Source organism: Dendrobates tinctorius, unplaced genomic scaffold, assembly GCF_039654945.1.
Source record: "Dendrobates tinctorius isolate UK_male_01 unplaced genomic scaffold, ASM3965494v1 ptg000079l, whole genome shotgun sequence".
NCBI lineage: Eukaryota > Metazoa > Chordata > Amphibia > Anura > Dendrobatidae > Dendrobates > Dendrobates tinctorius.
In genome coordinates, this window is record NW_027361747.1 from 23,943,289 (window position 1) to 23,962,122 (window position 18,834).

The 18,834-nt window shown below is 40.6% G+C and overlaps 1 protein-coding gene across 3 annotated transcripts in view; it reads right to left on the bottom strand.

The window, feature by feature from the left end:
* SGCZ (sarcoglycan zeta) overlaps window positions 1–18,834 on the bottom strand; it is a 1,731,118-nt gene that overhangs the window by 1,440,662 nt on the left and 271,622 nt on the right. For 2 of the 3 annotated variants that reach the window (XM_073583598.1, XM_073583596.1), the window contains exon 2: window positions 13,456–13,530. The exons of the other annotated variant lie outside the window; for it this stretch is intronic. The gene's annotated coding sequence lies outside the window, so the exon portion shown is untranslated. The remainder of the gene's footprint in view (window positions 1–13,455; window positions 13,531–18,834) is intronic. 3 annotated transcript variants of the gene reach the window in all.

Sequence of the window (18,834 nt, forward strand, 5' to 3'; positions counted from 1 at the left end):
AGTTCAACTTACTCTTTGCATCTCTTAGATAAAAGAATAAAAACAATTGCTAAATACTGGAAGGTTTCTTATAACTCTTGCCATTTTCAAGCAATCTAAACTCATTTAAATGCAAAAGATAGAAACCTTGAAGATATGTACCAGGATGTAACAAAGGATTACGTCTCAAAGCAAAACCAAAGCTTGATTAATCAAACTGAAGTTTAGACATAAATATCTCTTATGCCGCTGAACAGATTTTCCATAGAATGTAACAAATTGGGCACATTAGTGCAGCAATGTGATATTACAAAGTACAGATTGGAAGATAGCCTACTTACTACAGTACAGTAGAAAAATAAATCACAATTGGAAGATGTCTATCAAGGTAATCTGCTTCGAAATTCCATCCACAGGAAATACTGTGGTAATGACCAATCAAACAGAAAAGAAAAATAAAATGGTCTTGATAATGCTGGAAATGAGGCCTGAAGAATGTTTAAAGGTGTTGTGTCCATTTACCTATTTTTTGCTCACTGAACCTTGTACAAAGAAAAAAAACTCTTTACTTACCCTCCCCAGGTCCAGCGCTGCCTCTCGGCTGCTTACCTGGTCTTTGTTGATTGACTACAGATGTGACATCACACGAACAACAGTGTAGCCAATCACTGAGCTCAATGGCGCATACCTTCTACCTTAGTTTTACCACTGAGATCTGCGATTGGCTGCAGCACTGTAGATATGATGTCAGTAAGTGTAGAAGCAATGAAGGATCCAGGGAGGGTGAGTAACCGCTGATTTTTTTATTTTAACCAGCTAGAGGCAAAAGGAGAACTAGAATTTGTAACAGTAAGACCCCTCCAATAATCAAATCACATAGAACATTTAGTTCCTATTTGAATGCTAAGTCAAAAGCCCATCACTGCTTTCTTTGATGAAATATTATATGTACACCCTAATAAACTTTTCAGCAGATAACATGAACGCAGGTAACGGTACAAGTTGTGAGTAATGAATGTACTTGCAAAATTCTGCCCACTTTTTAGGATACATGATGGATTTCACTGATCTGCTATGATAAGAGACATTTGAATCTGACAATATTGAAATTCGCAAACCCTAGAACAAACATAAGATGTTAAAAAAAATCATTTTCACCTCGCCACTCATCTGTCCTCCAATCCCCATAGTCTGTCATCCTTTCCTCTGCACCTCTTCTTTTCCTCTTCCTCTATCACACCAATCCAAGTTGGCCTCTTCACTCCAGGTCATGGCTTCTGGCTCGACTTTTGTCTTCGACATCACCGTGTTCTGTGTCATCACTTGGGTGACAAGCGTCATAACATCAGGATGTGCACTGTATTGGCAGAGTGTACAGTGACCACAGAGGCCTTGTTGATTCAGAAGCAAGAGCCTGGAGTAAAGAGACTTAAGAGGATGTGCATGACAGAGAGGGCAGCAGGGATAGGTGAGCAGCAAAGTTAAGCTAAGTTACTGTTACTGTTACTGTTAAGCAAAATGGCGTTCAAAGCTGGTGCCCATTTTACTGAATGTAAGATGAACGAATTGAGAAAATCAGCATTCCAGAGAGAATGAATTTTTGTAAAATTCGAGAATTCAATTTTACTCCTCTAAATGTGTTCATCTCTAGATATGATTTGTAATCGTTCTGCTAGACCTGTCGTGATCTTTTAAGATTTGTTTTATATTACTGAATATTCCATACTGTCAGATATCCAGTAGTTTGGTATTTTATGAATAGAAGGTTCCATTATTCTCAACATGAACGTGAATGTATTATACCTTTCAAATTGGTTTTTGTATAAGACAAATCTTTGTCCATATATTATTATTTGTTAGATATCACTAAAATGAGCTTCCTCTTTAGTGGAAAGTCTGGCAATGCATCACATACAACTTTTTTTCATGAAAAAATATTTTTTAATTAGAGGGGTTTTTTTCAAATACAGATATTTACTTTAAGCCAAATGTTCAATACTATATCCTAGCATTTCTTTTGCTGCAAAAGAGAAAAAGTTTCCATTAGGCTACAATCACATGTCATTGTTCAAACATGTATTTTGAAAAAATGGTACTTTATCATCAGTGTTGTGCATCAGTGTGTCATCCATGTGTCTGCTTTTACCATCAGTTTGTTATCTGTGTTTTTTATGGATTGGTAAAAAAATAAATAAATGACAAAGCTTCTCCTATACAGTGGGTACGGAAAATATTCAGACCCCTTTAAATTTTTCACTCTTTTTTCATTGCAGCCATTTGGTAAATTCAAAAGTGTTCATTTTTTTCTCATTAATGTACACTCTGTGCCCCATCTTGATTGAAAAAAACAGAAATGTTGATTTTTTTTTAAATTTACTGAAAAAGAAAAACGGAAATATCACATGTAATTATTACCTGGAGCAGCCAGTGCCAGGCAGAGGCTGCCAAGGCAAACAGGATCATGGGGTGCATTAAAAGAGGTCTGGATACACATGATGAGAGCAATATACTGCCTCTGTACAAATCCCTGGATAGACCGCGCATGACAAACTGTGTCCAGTTTTGGGCGCCGGTGCTCAGGAAGGATATAATGGAACTATGGTGAGTACAAAGGAGAGCAACAAAATTAATAAAGGGGATGGGGGAACTACAATACCGAGAGAGATTAGCAAAATTAGGATTATTTAGTCTAGTAGAAAGACGACTGAGGGACAATCTAATAACCATGCATAAGTATATAAGAGGACAATACAAATATCTCTCCAAGGATCTGTTTATATCAAGGAAGGTGACGGTCACAAGGGGACATTCTCTGCGTCTGGAGGAGAGAAGGTTTTTTCACCAAAATAGAAGAGGATTCTTTACTGTTAGGGCAGTGAGAATCTGGAATTCCTTGTCTGGGGAGGTGGTGATGGCGAACTCAGGTCGAGGCCTGGTTCTTTAGAAGGATGTAAATCTGAGGATTTATTCTGATAGAATATAGGCTGAACTAGATGGACAAACGTCTTTTTTTGGCCTTGACAGCTATGTTGCTATGTTACAAAATATTCAGACCCTTTGCTCAGGCACTCATATTTAAGTCATATGCTGTTCATTTCTTTGTGATCCTCCTTGACATGGTTCTGCTCGTTAATTACAGTCCAGTTGTGTTTAAATAAACTGATATGACTTGATTTGTAAAGGCACACATCTGTCTATATAAGACCTCACAGCTCACAGTGCATGTCAGACCAAATGAGAATCATGAGGTGAAAGGAATTGGCCAAAAAGCTCAGAGACAGAATTGCAGCAAGGCACAGAAATTCTGCAATACTAAACGTTCCTAAGAGCACAATGGCCTCCATAATCCTTAAAGGGAATTTGTCATCAATTTTTTGGCATATGAGATGTGGGCACCACCATCAGGGGCTTATCTACAGCATTCTGTAATGCTGTAGAAAAAGCCCCCGATGTAAACTGAAAGAGAAGAAAAGTGAGTTATTTTATACTCACCCAGGTGCGGTCCAGGTCTGATGAGTGTTGAGGTCCTGTCCGGCACCTCCTATCTTCAAGCGATGATGTCCTCTTCTTTGCTTTCCTTCACAGCTCCGGCGCAGGCGTACTGCGCTGCCCTGTTGAGGGCAGAGCAGAGTACTGCAGTGCGCAGGCGCCGAACCTCTCTGACCTGGTCCGCCGCCTGCGCACTGTAGTACTCTACTCTGCGCTCAACAGGGCAGAGCAGTACACCTGAGCCAGAGCCACGACAGGGAGCAAAGAAGAGGATGTCATTGCTAGAAGATGAGAGGTGCCTGACCGGACCGCAGCACCCATTGGACCTGGACCGGACCCGGACTGCCCCTGGGTGAGTATAATATAACTCATTTTTCTTCTCTTTCAGGTTACATCGGGGGCTTATCTACAGTATTACAGACCGCAGCTCATATGCCAAAAAATAGGTGACAGATTCCCTTTAAATGGAAGAAGTTTGGGGTCACCAGAACTGTTCCTAGACCTGACCGTCCAGCCAAACTGAGCAATCGTTGGAGAAGGGTCTTGGTGAGAGAGATAAAGAAAAACCCCAAGATCACTTTGACTGAGCTCCACAGATGCAGTAGGGAGATGGGAAATAGTTCCACAAAGTCAACTATCACTGCAGCCCTCCACCAGTCAGGCCTTAATGGCAGAGTAACCTGACGGAAGCCTCTCCTCAGTACAAGACATATGAAAGCACACATAGAGTTTGCTAAAAAACATGACTCCCAGACTATGAGAATTAATATTCTCTAGTCAGATGAGATGAAGATAGAACTTTTTGGTGATAATTCTAAGTGGTATGTGTGGACAAAACCAGGCACTGCTCTTCATCTGCCCAATATAATCTCAACAGTGAAACATGGTGGTGGCAGTATCATGCTATGGGGTGTTTTTCAGCTGCAGGGACAGGATGACTGGATGCAATTGAAGGAAACATGAATGTGGCCAAGTACAGAGACATCTTGGATGAAAACCTCTTCCAAAGTGCTCTGGACCTATGACTTGGCCGAAGGTTCCCCTTCCAACAAGACAATGACCCTTAGCACACAGATAAAATAACAAAGGAGTGGCTTTAGAACAACTCTGTGACCATTCTTGAATGGCCCAGCCAGAGCCTGACCTAAACCCAATTGAGCATCTCTGGAGAGACCTGAAAATGGCTGTTCACCAACGTTCACCATCCAACCTGATGGAACTGTAGAGGATCTCCAATGAAGACTGGCAGAGGATCCCCAAATCCAGGTGCGAAAAACTTGTTGCATCATACCCAAGATGACACATGGCTGTAATAGCTCAAAAGGGTGCTTCTACTCAATACTGAGCAAAGGGTCTGAATACTTATGACCATGTGATATTTCAGTATTTCTTTTTTAATAAATTTGCAAAAATTTCTTCATTTTCTTCAGTCAAGATGGGGTGCAGAGTGTACATTAATGAGAAAAAATTAAGTTTTTTGAATTTACAAAATGGCTGCAATGAAACGAAGGGTGAAAAATTTAAAGGGGTCTGAATACTTTCCGTACCCACTGTACTTTCAATGATAAACACGGACTCCACACGGATGCAATACGGATGGCATACTGATGCCATATGTGTGCTGTAGGTGTTGCACAGTTGCATAGATGCATAGAATTTTATTAGTCCTTTTTTTCCATGCTGACAGAAAAACAGACTTGTTTCCAGACACACGGGGAGTGAAAAACATGAATATGAGAACAGCACCATAGATTATAATTGGTAAGTGTTGTGTCCATGAAAAAAATGGATAGAACAGGTACGTGCAACACTGACATCTGACTGAAGCCTTAAAAAGAGATGAGGATGGGCTGTGCTTCAGCCAAGGCAAAGGTTCAGTTCACTCTTCTCACCTGGTATCTACAATGCCTTGCAGAAGTATTTTCCCTATTGGCTTTTTCCTATTGTGTTACAGTACAACCTGTGTGTAAATATTTTTGTAATCATATTTGTGTGCAATGCATCAGCACTAAATTGTTTGAGGTGGTGAAGTTAGAAAAATATAGTCATAAATTAGATTTAAGGGATCAAATAACTAAAACTTGGCATGTGCATATATGTTCACCCCTTTTGCGATGAAGTCCCTAAACGTTTCTTGTACAAGCAATTGCCTTCACAAGTCATATGCTTTGTTCACGTGTGTGCAATCTAAGTGTCACATGGACTATCAGTATATATACACCTTTTATGAAAACCCACAGAGGCTGAAACACCATTAAACAAGAAGCAGCACTATCCAAACCACGCTATGAAGACCAAACAAGTCAGGTCCAAAGTTGTAGAGAAGTGCATGTCAGGATTGGGTTATAAAAAAAATCTCTGATAATACCTAGGAGGACCATTAAATCCATCATAAAATGGAAAGAGCATGGTAGCACAACAAATTTGCTTAGAGATGGCAGCTCACTAGAACTCTAGTCAAAGCCCATACCTTAATCCAGGTAAGAATATGTGGTCAGACTTGAAGATTGCGGTTTATCAGAGGAAACCATCTAACCTGAAGGAGCTGGAGCAGGTTTGCCTTGCGGAATGGGCAAAAATCCTATTGGCCAGATGTGGAAAGCTCAAAGACACTTATCCAAAGCGACTTGCAGCTGTAAATGCTGCAAAAGGAGGCTCTACAAAGTACTGACTTTAGGGGTGAATAGTTATACACATTGAAGTTTTCAGTTATTTTGTCCTATTTGCTTGATTCACAAAAAGGAAACCCAAATGTTCACAGTTGTAGGCATGTCCTTTATATGAACTGATGCTTCTCATCAAAAAAATCAGTGAAATTCTAGGTTTTGAGTTAGCAAAACACCAAAAACGCCAAGGGTGGTGAATACTTTCATAAGCTGCTATAAATGAGCAGTTGGTGCACCCTCCTTAGCATCTGGCACCTAGTGTATCTGTGACTATGGGTGAACTTCACTTTATCTCCTTTTCTTTGTCCTTTTCTTCTCCATCAACCATACTACTCTTCATTATGTTGCCCTACTCCTACTTGTACTGCCTGGTCTTTCCTATTCCACTTTTGCATCTCTATAAAAGCTATCTTTTTCAGGTTTCCATTTACAATAGCGACTTTGACTTCTAGAGATATGCACTTATTTTTATCTTTAACATAAAAGCAGAGTATAGATCTCTATTTGTAAACTTCTGCACTAGCAAGGAAACTGAAAAGGACATAATTTACCATGTTTTAACAAAAAGGTGACAAGTATGCATAATTGCATAATGTAAGTACATTTATAATATACTATAAAGTGTACAAGAAAAAATACTTAAACTAAACTAACTACTAACATAACCAAAGGAAGAGTGTAATTCCATTAACCTTTAGACATTCTTTCTTCCCTGGACGTCTTGATAGGCTTTTATGTGTGCTACATTAAAATGTCTAATTTTCAGTTTAAAGCTAAAAGTAAAAAAACATGTTTCATTTCTGGGTTTTTTTCTCTTTTGTGCTTGCTTGAACAGTAGAGATATAGAAAGAAAATCCATTGCATATTCATGAATTACATATTTGACTGGAAATACTGATGCAGTGAAATAGTTTAATGCATCTTTATTAAAAACTCATGTAAAAGAAATCTTGCGTGTCTAGTAAAAAAAAATGCAAGAACAATGGAAAAATAAACAAGAATGATTATCAAAGACTGGCTTTGCATTTTTTTTCAAGTGAAAGGCACATTATTCTTAGTATTAGAATCTAAGGTGGGTTGGGGAGGGGTCAGAGGGGCAATGCCACCAAGGCTGGTCTCCTAAAAACTGTTCAGGGCCGTGCGGTTGCTGAGTGCCTTATCAGTGTTGTATTAAATCACCGGCAGACACCTCACTATCTTTAAGATGTTATCGTGATGATTTAATGGAAAGTACAGTGTTGCTGAGGCACATAGCAGCCCTGAGCATGCCTCAATGGTGTTGTACCTTTAAATTTACGGCTGCATCAGGAAGATCTGTGCGTGCATGCGCTGAGCCACATAGTGCACATCTGATGACATGCCTCTTCCTTCACGAGGAGATAATCAAGAGAGGAAGAGATTAAATAGATGAAGTGTGCAGATACTGATGTTGTGAGTTCATTTTTCCCTTCATTACTGAGGCCCGAGGAACTCCCTCTTCTGGGAAAGAAAGGTAGTGAGCCTGATTATCAAACACCTGAGGCTGATGATGATGACTGGGTGAGTGGAGTTACTGACTGGATATAAGGCTGCCGACGCCCTTCTGCTCTGCGGGTGATTTCTCTGTGGGATCCTTGGAGACCAGTCTGAATTCCTGCTCCTCTAAAGCTAAGTTTGCTGCTCGGCCTTTTGCTTTGGTGCTTTGTCTTTGTTTTGCTTTGTTTTTCTGGATTTCTGCCATTCCCTGCTGGGGTGTGCTGAATTCATTTAGCTCTGTCTTCTGAAAATACCTGAGTGCTGATTTAGTTTTTGAAGCCTAGCTGCTTCAGGGCCTTTTCATATCAGCTTGTTGGCTTATGTTTGTGATAGGGTTTTGGCAGATTGCAGACAGCAGCCTTCCTGTCCTTTCCTATCTAGGTAGTTTTAGGCCCCGTCTTTGCTCAGTCTATCTTTCTGTCTGTGTTAGTATTTTCATCTTGCTTCACCGTCATTATATGTTGGGGGCTGCCTATTGCTTTGGGGTCTGCTCTGGGGCAGTTTAGATTTCCCCTTTCTTTCTTTAGGCCTATGTAATTCTCCGGCTGTGATCGAGGGGTCTAGGGCATCGTAGGAACCCCCCACGGCTTCTGCTAGTTGTGTTGATAGGTTCAGGGGTCTGCAATCTGATAGTTGCCAACTTCTCTGGTTTTCTGGACTTAGCTTGTATTTCTGCTTTTGCCTCCTACGGTGACTCATTCATAACAACTGAGGAGTGATGCACTACAGATGGAGGCTGTATATAGCGGCTGAGGAGCCAATTACTGCAAAAAGAGGCCGTATACACAGGCTGTGAGCAATGTACTCCATATGGAGACTGCATACAGAAGCTATAGGAACGATGTACTGTATAAGGAGACTGTACACAGAGTCTGAGGAGTGATGTGCTGCATATAGGAGCTTTATACAGGGACTGGTGAGTGATGCTCTGCATATGGAGGCTGTATACAAGGCCTGAGGAGCAATTTACCGCATATGTAGGCTACATACAGGGGATAAGGAGCATTTACTATAGAAGGAGGCTGTATATAGGGGCTGAGGAACATATGTAATGCTTTCTATAATGTTGCCAGCATCCTTCCTCCACCTCACTCACGCAATCTGCATCATTCTGATGAAGTTCCAGACATAGCACCAAAACGTAAATATAATTTTGGATTTATTAGATTGCATGAATGAATATCGTTTCTTTATTACATCTACTTGAGTTCTGAGTTTTCAACTACTTACTTTCATGAATTGGAACCCTACTAGAACACTTACCCATTTTTTTCAGAGTAACGTACATTATTGTCTACTACACATTGACTTTTCACTATAAGTTCCAAGCTTCTCATAAAACATGTGGTGGTCACAAAAATATCTTATATATTCTTAACAAGCAAGTTGTAAAGTTAAGTGATTTTTTTTCAAGTGGCTATAATAATAATAATAATAATTGTTAATAAATATATATTTTCAGGTGGAAAAGCTCTTTTTTACAGCTTTGAGCTATATTTAAAATTATGTCCTGGATATACTGTCTCAATGCCAGCACAGAGCTTAGTCTGGTTATTTGCATTCTGGGAAGGGTACTTTTCACACCAGGCACTGCACAGTAAACTTCTGGAATATGTTTTGTCTATGTTTTAAAATGCAAAACTGATATATATATATATATATATATATACTATTAGACATCAGTGTAAGTGTATGTGTCTGATGAGAACCCATGTGAGGGGCTAACACCTGCCAGGTGGGGAATAAAGGGATAGATGCCCATGCATGTGGACTGCTATTTGCATTCATCTTTATGGGACTAATGGAATTACACAAGCCAGCATGATGTTTTCTCAGGAGATAGATGTTGAGCCTAGAGGTTATACATACGCCTTTTGTTAATTATAGGCATATCTTGCAGATATGACATGAATGGCTGAAATAGGAATACTAAAAATTTAGCTAACTGATTTGAGGCAAATCAATTTCACTTGGAATGATGCAAAAAATTCAGATTTGTCAGAGGACAAATTCTTTTGATTTGCTTCTGGTGAATCCATTGAAATGGTGGTCAACTGGCTGCCATTTGGCTGGATTATACAAGATGGGAAGGGGTTAAAAAATGTACACTCTAACAAGTTAAGAAAAATGGTCAAAAAGCAAGTTTCCCAAAGGAGTTAACAGAGAGACCCTCAGTGAGAGCGAGTAAAGTCACATAATTCTGCAGTATCAATATCAGCAGCCCACTGTATCTCTGATCCTCAGTTGAAATAAAGATAATCTTCTGTTATAATTCACTGGTCAGATGGATACCAGGCACCGGAACCACCAGCCATGAACTGCAGACTCTGTTATATTGTATGCCTGCGCCGCTGATATGCTGAAAGCAGCCAGTGAACAATCCCTAGGGACACTATATGGGGATAAAGAGTGCCTGTGTACTTTCCCCAGTACCCCTGTGGTTAAGTCTCTGCTGTGTTGTACAGTTTGTGGGAGTATCTGTGCCTGTCACAGGGGAGACCGCTGACTGAACGCTGCAGGGCCTGTGACGTCAGGTCTGCTCAGTGCTGACAGGCTGGAAGCTGGGAGCGGTCAGATCTACTTCCCATTGAAGTCTATTGCGGCTGTGAGCACTAATCAGCAGCCAGATCTAGTGGCCCAAACTCGGATGTGCCTCACCTCTGCTGTCTTCAGAGGCTCCCCCTGTGCTTGTTGCCCCCTGTCCGGTCCTCAATGTGGCTGTGGAACGCTGTTCTTAGCCGTTCTGATGTCTGTTCAATGGGTCCAGTGGTATCCCTCCGCCTCTCTGCTGTGACAAGAAAGTCATCCCCGCCGGTGTCCTCTACTTATATCCTCGGTGTGTCAGTCCAGAAAGGGTCCAGATCAGCTCCTCTGCCCCCGCTCTCTTCAACCTGGCCGTGGAACTTCCTGATTTCGGCGGCACTCAGTCAGAAATCCAGAGGGGAGATTGTGCATAGTTCCGTATCCCTCCGCCGCAGCCGTGCCATTATTCTCTACACCCCGCAGGCAAAAAACATTGCAGTCAGTTAGAATCAGTTGTGCCTTACCAGGAGGATTCCAAATAAAGTCCTTATTGGCCTTATTACTGGCTATGAGCCTCCAGATCAGTTCTGGCTTATATACAGCCCACAGTAGCACTCCAGTCACTTCCAGGAAGGCAAATGGTGGGAGGGTGATGTCCCTCTGTTTCTCCTACACCACTACTGTCCCAAACTTTTAAAAGTTCATATCTTCGGTCTCCTTTGGACCAGGGTCCTAGTTTTAGGCTCAGAATGTGCACCAGAGTTTCAGGAATAGAATAGGGTCCAGTATGGGTTTTTTTTGTTAAGCCTTTGCACGCTTTTTTGTTGCTTTAGTGTGTGACTGTGGGAGCTTAGAGCTCTTGCCTCCTACATGCTCAGAGCCCAGGCCATGCCTAGGTCATAGATCTGATGTCTGGGAAGGGTTTGTGGCAAACCAAGATGCAGTCAGGTAGGGGTAGAGCTTCCAATAACCCACACAGGGTCACGAGGCACAATTTTGGGGCACACTCTAAATCATACAACGATATCTCTAATTTGCTAAGCCCAATAAAATCTAGGTCACCCCTGAACCCAAAAATGCCTTATCTAAAAAAACTCAGAACCCTGCATCTGTCAAAGTTGCAAAAGGGGATCAGGTACTAATAGCTCATTGATCAAAACACTATCTAAAACACAACCTGAAACGCCTCAAAAAATAAAAATTTAGGGGGCAACATTAAACCCCCCCTCCAATTGAGACTCTTAGGGAGGAAATGGACACTTCCAAATCAAACAAAAGGAAGGGATCAGGCGATCAGGAAAACATTGGGAGTCTGTCATCTGAGGACTCCGACAGTGTCTCAGCTGACTATACTCCAAACACAAGCCCTGAAAGGCAGAAGCCTAGGAGGGATAATGGAGGTCCATTCCCTTCGTTTGAGGTTCCTCCTCCATCCATTAACCTGGGGGAATACAAGGGGTCCGACAAACAAGCCACTGAAGGATTCATGGCGGATCTCTTCCAGTCCTTCAGTGATGCCCTAAAAATAGGGTTTGAGACTCAGGCCAAGGCCCTACAGGAAACTTGCAGAAATCTTCGCCAAAAGGTTGAGAAATATGATGTAAAGATGGTACAGGCGGGGAGGGATATAGTTTACCTCTCAAAGGAGAATTCACTCCTCAAAAAGGAGGTTATTTCCCTTAAAAACAAATTGACAGATCTGGAAGACCGAAGCAGGAGAAATAACTTAAAGATACGAGGTATCCCTGAGTCGGTCTCCCAGGCAGATCTCTCTGATTACACCAAAAATTTGTTTAAAAATTATCGCCAAAATTGGCAGAATTAGAAGTCAATATCGATCGTATACACCACCTCCCACATCCCAAAGGGGTCCCACAGGAAAAGCCCAGGGACACTATCCTCAGGGTCCATTTCTTTGAAACCAAGGAGAAGGTTTTAAAATCTTTGCGAGAGAGAGGTTCACCTCCTGAGCCTTATAAGGATCTTAAGATTTTCCAAGACTTTTCCAAAGAGACTATGGACGCAAGAAGCTCCTTCAGAGATCTGACCTCTAAACTTAGGGAACTTAGAGTGTCATATAGATGGGGTTTCCCTACCAAGCTTTCAGTCTGGTATAAAGATAAACACTACCCCATCTATACTCGACATGAGAGTCAGAAGTTTCTTAAATTCCTGATGGATGAGCCATCCTTTAGAGATAGGGACTAGGTTTGATCTTTGTCTTGTGTTTGAATTTATTTGGGGGTCACTATTATTTCCTTTTCCTGAACATGAATATTAGTACCCGTAATTACAGTTTATCGTTGTCACTGTGAGAACTTGCCACTTAATTTTTTTTCTCGTTTTTCCCCCGATCTAAGGTGAGACACCAACCAGTTTGGAGTCCTCCAGGAGAACTCTCAAGTTCTTAATTTTTTTTTCTGTATTTCATTGTTCTATTTGTTTCCCTTTCCTGTTTTGATATTGCATTCTAACGATGAAAATTTTATCGTACAATGTTAGGGGGCTCAACAGTCCGAATAAGAGGTATGTGGTATTGAAGGAGATCAACCAAACCCGGACCGAATTGGTATGCCTTAAGGAGGTTAAACTGGCTTCCGATAGACGCCCAGTCTTCCAGCACAAGAACTTCCCACACATGTACAAGTCACTCTCCACAAAGAAAAAGGCTGGGGTCATCACATTGGTAGGTGGCACCATTCCTTTTCAGCTCATCAAAGAAATACCAGACTCCTTGGGCAGGTTTCATATACTCATATGCTTACTCCATGAAAGGCCATGCACAATAGTGAATGTATACACACCCAACAAGGGACACATTCGTTTCTTGAACAAGCTTATCAAAAAAATCGACAAAGTTAAAACAGGCGAACTCATCTTTTTGGGCGACTTTAATATTGTCCCAGATAGCAGCATTGATTCATCCTCTTTAGTTTGCCACAAGGTCCCAGTTTTAAAAACTGGTTAATTCAAAATGAGCTTTATGATGCTTTCCGCTGCTTGAATACATCGTCACTTGAGTATTCTCACTTTTCAGATGTACATAAGACAGCTTTCAGGATAGATCTCCTACTTACTAACATATTCACTCTGTCCAAAATTACGGACATTCGCTTCATGCAGAAGTCCATCTCGGATCATACCCCGGTTTTCATTGACTTCCTTGTGGGTCCGCCTCCTGACAAACCATTACGCTGGAAGCTTAACTCAGCTTTGCTATATATACCAGAGTACAAACAAGAGATAGAAAATGCTCTCTTAAACTACTTCAAGGAAAACGTACCTGGTGAAGTAGATCAGTTCACGGTCTGGAACGCCCATAAAGCGGTCCTGAGGGGGTGTCTTATGCAAATTCTTTCTAAACATAAGAAGAGAAATAGGGAAAATATTACAAACCTACAGGCCCAAATTAATGATCTAGAGAAAAAACAAACAAACTTAAAAGTTCCTTCCCAGACCGTCCAGGCTGAGATTTTGAGACTTGGACAGAGTTTGAGATCTGAAATCTACCAGGAATATGATGCAGTCATCAAAGCATCTAGGTACAAATTGTATGCGTCTCTTATCAAGCCTACCAGGTTTATGATGAGGAAATTAAAAAGAGAAGGAATTAAAAGGAGAATATATAAGATAGTATCTCCCCCGGGTGACCCCAAAACTCACCCTAGGGACCTTGTCAACTCGTTTGCAGAATTCTTTAAAAATCTCTATAACCTGAAAGATGACCCCCAAACACCGGTGGTTAACTCGAATTTTGTAGATTCTTTTCTACAGAGTATCGATCTACCAAGAGTCGATGAGCTGGACTTGAATTATGTCAATAGCCCCTTTACAGAGAGAGAAATTGTTGACGTTATCAAGAAACTGCAGTCCCAAAAATCACCAGGGCCAGATGGCTTCTCTGGAGACTACTATAAATCCTTTTCAAAAGTTCTGGCTCCACAGCTGGCTTCTGTCTTTGATCTGGCGTCCTATCGTGGTTCCTTCCCAAAGGAGATGTTAGAGGCAACAATTATCATGATTCCAAAGGAGGGGTGGGACCCCGAGAGGATACAGAGCTAAGGCCAATATTACTCTTAAATAGCGATATTAAAATCTACTCAAAGATCATTGCAAACCGATTAAAAAACATCCTTCCACGTCTGTTGGCAGATGATCAAATAGGCTTTACAGAGGGCCACCAGGCCTCAGACAGAACTAGAAGGGTGTTGAATCTGATAAATTTAGCGAACAACCTGAGAACCCAAACTGCTTTTCTGGCACTGGACGCCGAGAAGGCGTTTGATAGACTAAACTGGCTTTACTTAAAAGCAACTCTCGCTAGATTTGGCTTTGACGAGAAGTTTCTATCAACAGTCTTCGCCTTATACTTGGGTCCTAGTGCCAGGATTTATGCAAACAATTTCCTCTCCGACCCGTTCGACATTACCAATGGCACGAGACAGGGGTGCCCCCTGTCCCCCCTTCTATTTGTGCTTGCCATAGAGCCCCTAGCCGAAAAAATAAGAATAAACAATGATATTAAAGACTTTGAACTGCCATCACGAAATTTTAAAATTGGATTATTCGCAGATGATCTATTACTCATGCTACTGGATCCTGAAAACTCCATTAAAGCCCTTTCAGTTGAACTAGAAAAATTCTCTAGAGCATCTTATTTTAAGATAAACCCAAACAAATCAAAATTTATAACTCTAAACATGAAACAATCTGAAATTAAAGAAATAAAGGCCCAAACCCAGTTCATTTGGGAGGAGAGATTGTCTATCTAGGGATTAGAATATCTGGATCAATCCAAGCCACAGTTAGGGCCAATTTAGACAGCATTATAAAGACTATTACAGGCGATCTATCCTTTTTGGCTCAGCTGGAGACTTCCATCTTTGGGAAGATTCTGGCAGTCAAAACTTTTATTCATCCCAAAATTTTATACATATTTAGGACTTTACCAGTTAGCTTTCCGCGCCAAACCATTGATAAAGCTCAAGAGCTCATCCGACTATTTATTTGGAAAGGTAAAAAAGCAAGAATATCTGCAGACTTGATGTACAAAAATAAAAAACATGGGGGCGCAGGACTGCCCAACATATACGCTTATTATCAGGCCTCGCTCATCAAACAGAGCTGGCACTGGTTTACTGAAAACATGACGCATCCAGCTTGGTATGGCTTGGAGAGAGATGCTAGTGATAGAGGTTCCATGCAAAAGCTTTTCTTTCACTTCCTTCTGCAAAAGCCCAGTGCGAACTCATCTCATCCTATATTCCGGCCGATAATCTCAGCCTGGAGGGATCTCATTAAGCCGACTAATAATATCAAAAAAGCAGAGCAAATCTTAAAGTTGCCTCTATCTTCATTGGCACTGATGGATGATCTCCCGATACCGGAGGTTTGGGGGAAATCTGGAATTAAAAGGGTGGGGGATGTTTTTAGTGGAGTGGAGTTCCTGAAATTCGGTGAGATCAGGGTTAAATATAATTTACCGTCATCTGAGCTAGTCTTTTACACCTTGTTGAAAGACAGAATTTGGAAATTCATAAAAGGGAAGACTTTGAATTATGAAATGCTATCTTCACTATTGTGCAACCTTAAAAATAAAAACCTCTGGAGTCTGCGTAATTTGTATAGATCTGTTTTCAAAGACCTAACAAGCCACAAAAACATATACATGAAGAGATGGGAGTCCGATTTTGGTGCTGATATCCGTCTCGAGAACTGGAATGATGCCATCAAAAACACTTACAATTCCAACATATTAATGGGTCTTCATGAGAGTTATTTCAAATTGTTAAATAGGTGGTATTATACCCCGATGAGGTTATCGCATTTTAACACAGAGCTATCTTCCTTGTGCTGGAGAGATCGTGGACACCAAGGGAACCTCTACCATATTTTCTGGGGGTGTTCAAAAATCAAAAACCTCTGGCTTCAAGTCACACAGCACATTAACCTCATTGCTAAGGACGTCACAATTACACCCGAAAGAGCACTTCTTTCATTAGACATGGAACAATTTGATGATTCGTTAAGACACATACACATCCTCTTAGTGACCAAGACCATGTTAGCACAATGGTGGAAGAAAGCAGAGGTTCCCAAGTTTTCAGACATACTTGACAAGATAGACCAACACAGTGGTTTAGAACGCAGATTTGCGATTAACAACAATCACATTCACGAATACTCAAAAAAATGGAAGACCTGGAACAACAAATTTCATATCAAATAGACTTAACAAAAGGCACTATATTTTGAAGTTTAAACCTGGGTGCTTTAGTACTGGGATGCTGTATCTCCTTCCAAGAATGTTACCCCATAATAAGGATTGTCGATTTTTTTTTCTTTTATGTTGTTGTTCGATATATGTTATTCTATGCCTATTTGTGGGTTCTCTAGTTTTTAAATTTTTTTCCATACCTGTACAAGGTTGTTTATTCCCCACTCCCTTCCCTCCCTTCCTACCTTCCTTTCCCTACCCTGTTTAAAAAAACAATAAAATTATTTGAAAACAAATAATGTACACTCTATTGTCTAAACGACATAAATAACAAGCCACCTCCAGCTTTCAGAATGGCTCTTCTGTCTTCTTTGTTTTGTCTTCTATTTTCTATCTGCAAATTTTTCAGGAACTCTGGCCACTTATGGCCACAATCATAGTAACATAGTAACATAGTTATTAAAGGGAATCTGTCACCCCTTTTTTGAGATATCATATAATGATATCATTCAATTGTGTGTCACATAAGGATTCTCTTAGTACTTTTGCTTCCCTCTGACCCCGCACCTTTCATGCATAAATACCTTTTTTACATCGGTTTAGATGTATGTAAACTGCCGCTGTCCGGTCCGCTGGGCGGGGCTTATTCAACTGCTCCCCCTCCCAGTCTTGCTCTACGAATTTCTTCTTGTGTAGAGCAAGACAGGGAGGGGAGGAGCAGTTGAATAAGCCCCGCCCATTGGACCGGACCTTGGAAGTTTACATACATCTGAAAAGATATAAAAAAGGTATTTATGCATGAAAGGTGTGGGGTCAGGGGGAAGCAGAAGTACTAAGAGAATCCTTATGTGACACACAATTGAATGATATCATTATATGATATCTCAAAAAAGGGGTGACAGATTCCCTTTAAGGTTGAAGGAAGACTTTATGTCCATCTAGTTCAACCCATATCCTATCCTAACTTGCCCGAACATGTTGATCCAGCAAAAAAAACCCTATGTGGCAAATAGTAAGCTTCAGATTGGGGAAAAAAATTCCTTCCCGACTCCACATACGGCAATCAGACTAGCTCCCTGGACCAACGTAATATTAAAGAAACTAGTGTATATACCGTGTAATATTATACTTTTCGAGAAGGGCATCCAGTCCCTTCTTAAATTTTAGTAGGAAATCACTCATTACATCATATGGCAGAGAGTTCCATAGTCTCACTGCTCTAACAGTAAAGAATCTGCATCTGTGAGTATGCTTAAACCTTCTTTCCTCCAGATGTAGAGGATGCCCCCTTGTCCCTGTCACAGGTCTAAGAGTACAAAGATCATTAGAAAGGTCTTTGTACTGTCCCCGCATATATTTATACATTGTAATAAGATCACCACTAAGCCTTCGAATTTCCAAACTAAATAACCCCAAGTGTAATAACCTGTCTTGGTATTCCAGACCCCCCAGCTCCCTAATAACCTTGGTGGCTCTTCTCTACACCCACTCCAGTTCAGCTATGTCTTTCTTATACACCAGAGACCAGAACTGTACACAGTATTCTAAGTATGGTCGCACTAGTGACTTATATAGAGGTAAAATTATGTTCTCATGAGTATCTATGCCTCTTTTAATGCATCCCATTATTTTATTTGCCTTTGCAGCAGCTGCCTGACACTGGCCACTAAATGTGAGTTTGTTGTCCACCCATACACCCAGGTCTTTTTCAGTGACAGTTTTGCCCAGTGTTTTACAATTAAGCACATAATTATACATCTTGTTCATTCTACCCAAGTGCATGACCTTATATTTATCCCCATTAACCCCTTTACCCCCAAGGGTGGTTTGCACGTTCATGACCGGGCCAATTTTTACAATTCTGACCACTGTCCCTTTATGAGGTAATAACTCTGAAACGCTTCCATGGATCCTGGTGATTCTGACAATGTTTTCTTGTGACATATTGTACTTCATGGTAGTGGTAAAATTTCATTCAAATAACTTGCGTTTATTTGTGAAAAAAATGGAAATTTGGCGAAAATTTTGAAAATTTTGCAATTTTCCAACTTTGAATTTTTATGCCCTTAAATCACAGAGATATAGCACAAAAAAAACTTAATAAGTAACATTTCCCACATGTTTACTTTACATCAGCACAATTTTGGAACCAAAATTTTTTTATTAGGAAGTTATAAGGGTTAAAAGTTAACCAGCGATTTCTCATTTTTGCAACACCATTTTATTTTTACGGACCACATCACATTTGAAGTCACTTTGAGGGGTCTATAGGATAGAAAATCCCCAAAAGTGACACCATTCTAAAAATTGCACCCCTCATGGTGCTCAAAACCACATTCAAGAAGTTTATTAACCCTTCAGGTGCTTCACAGGAATTTTTTGAATGTTTAAAAAAAAAATGAGCATTTAACTTTTTTCACCAAAAAAATTAATTCAGGTCCAATT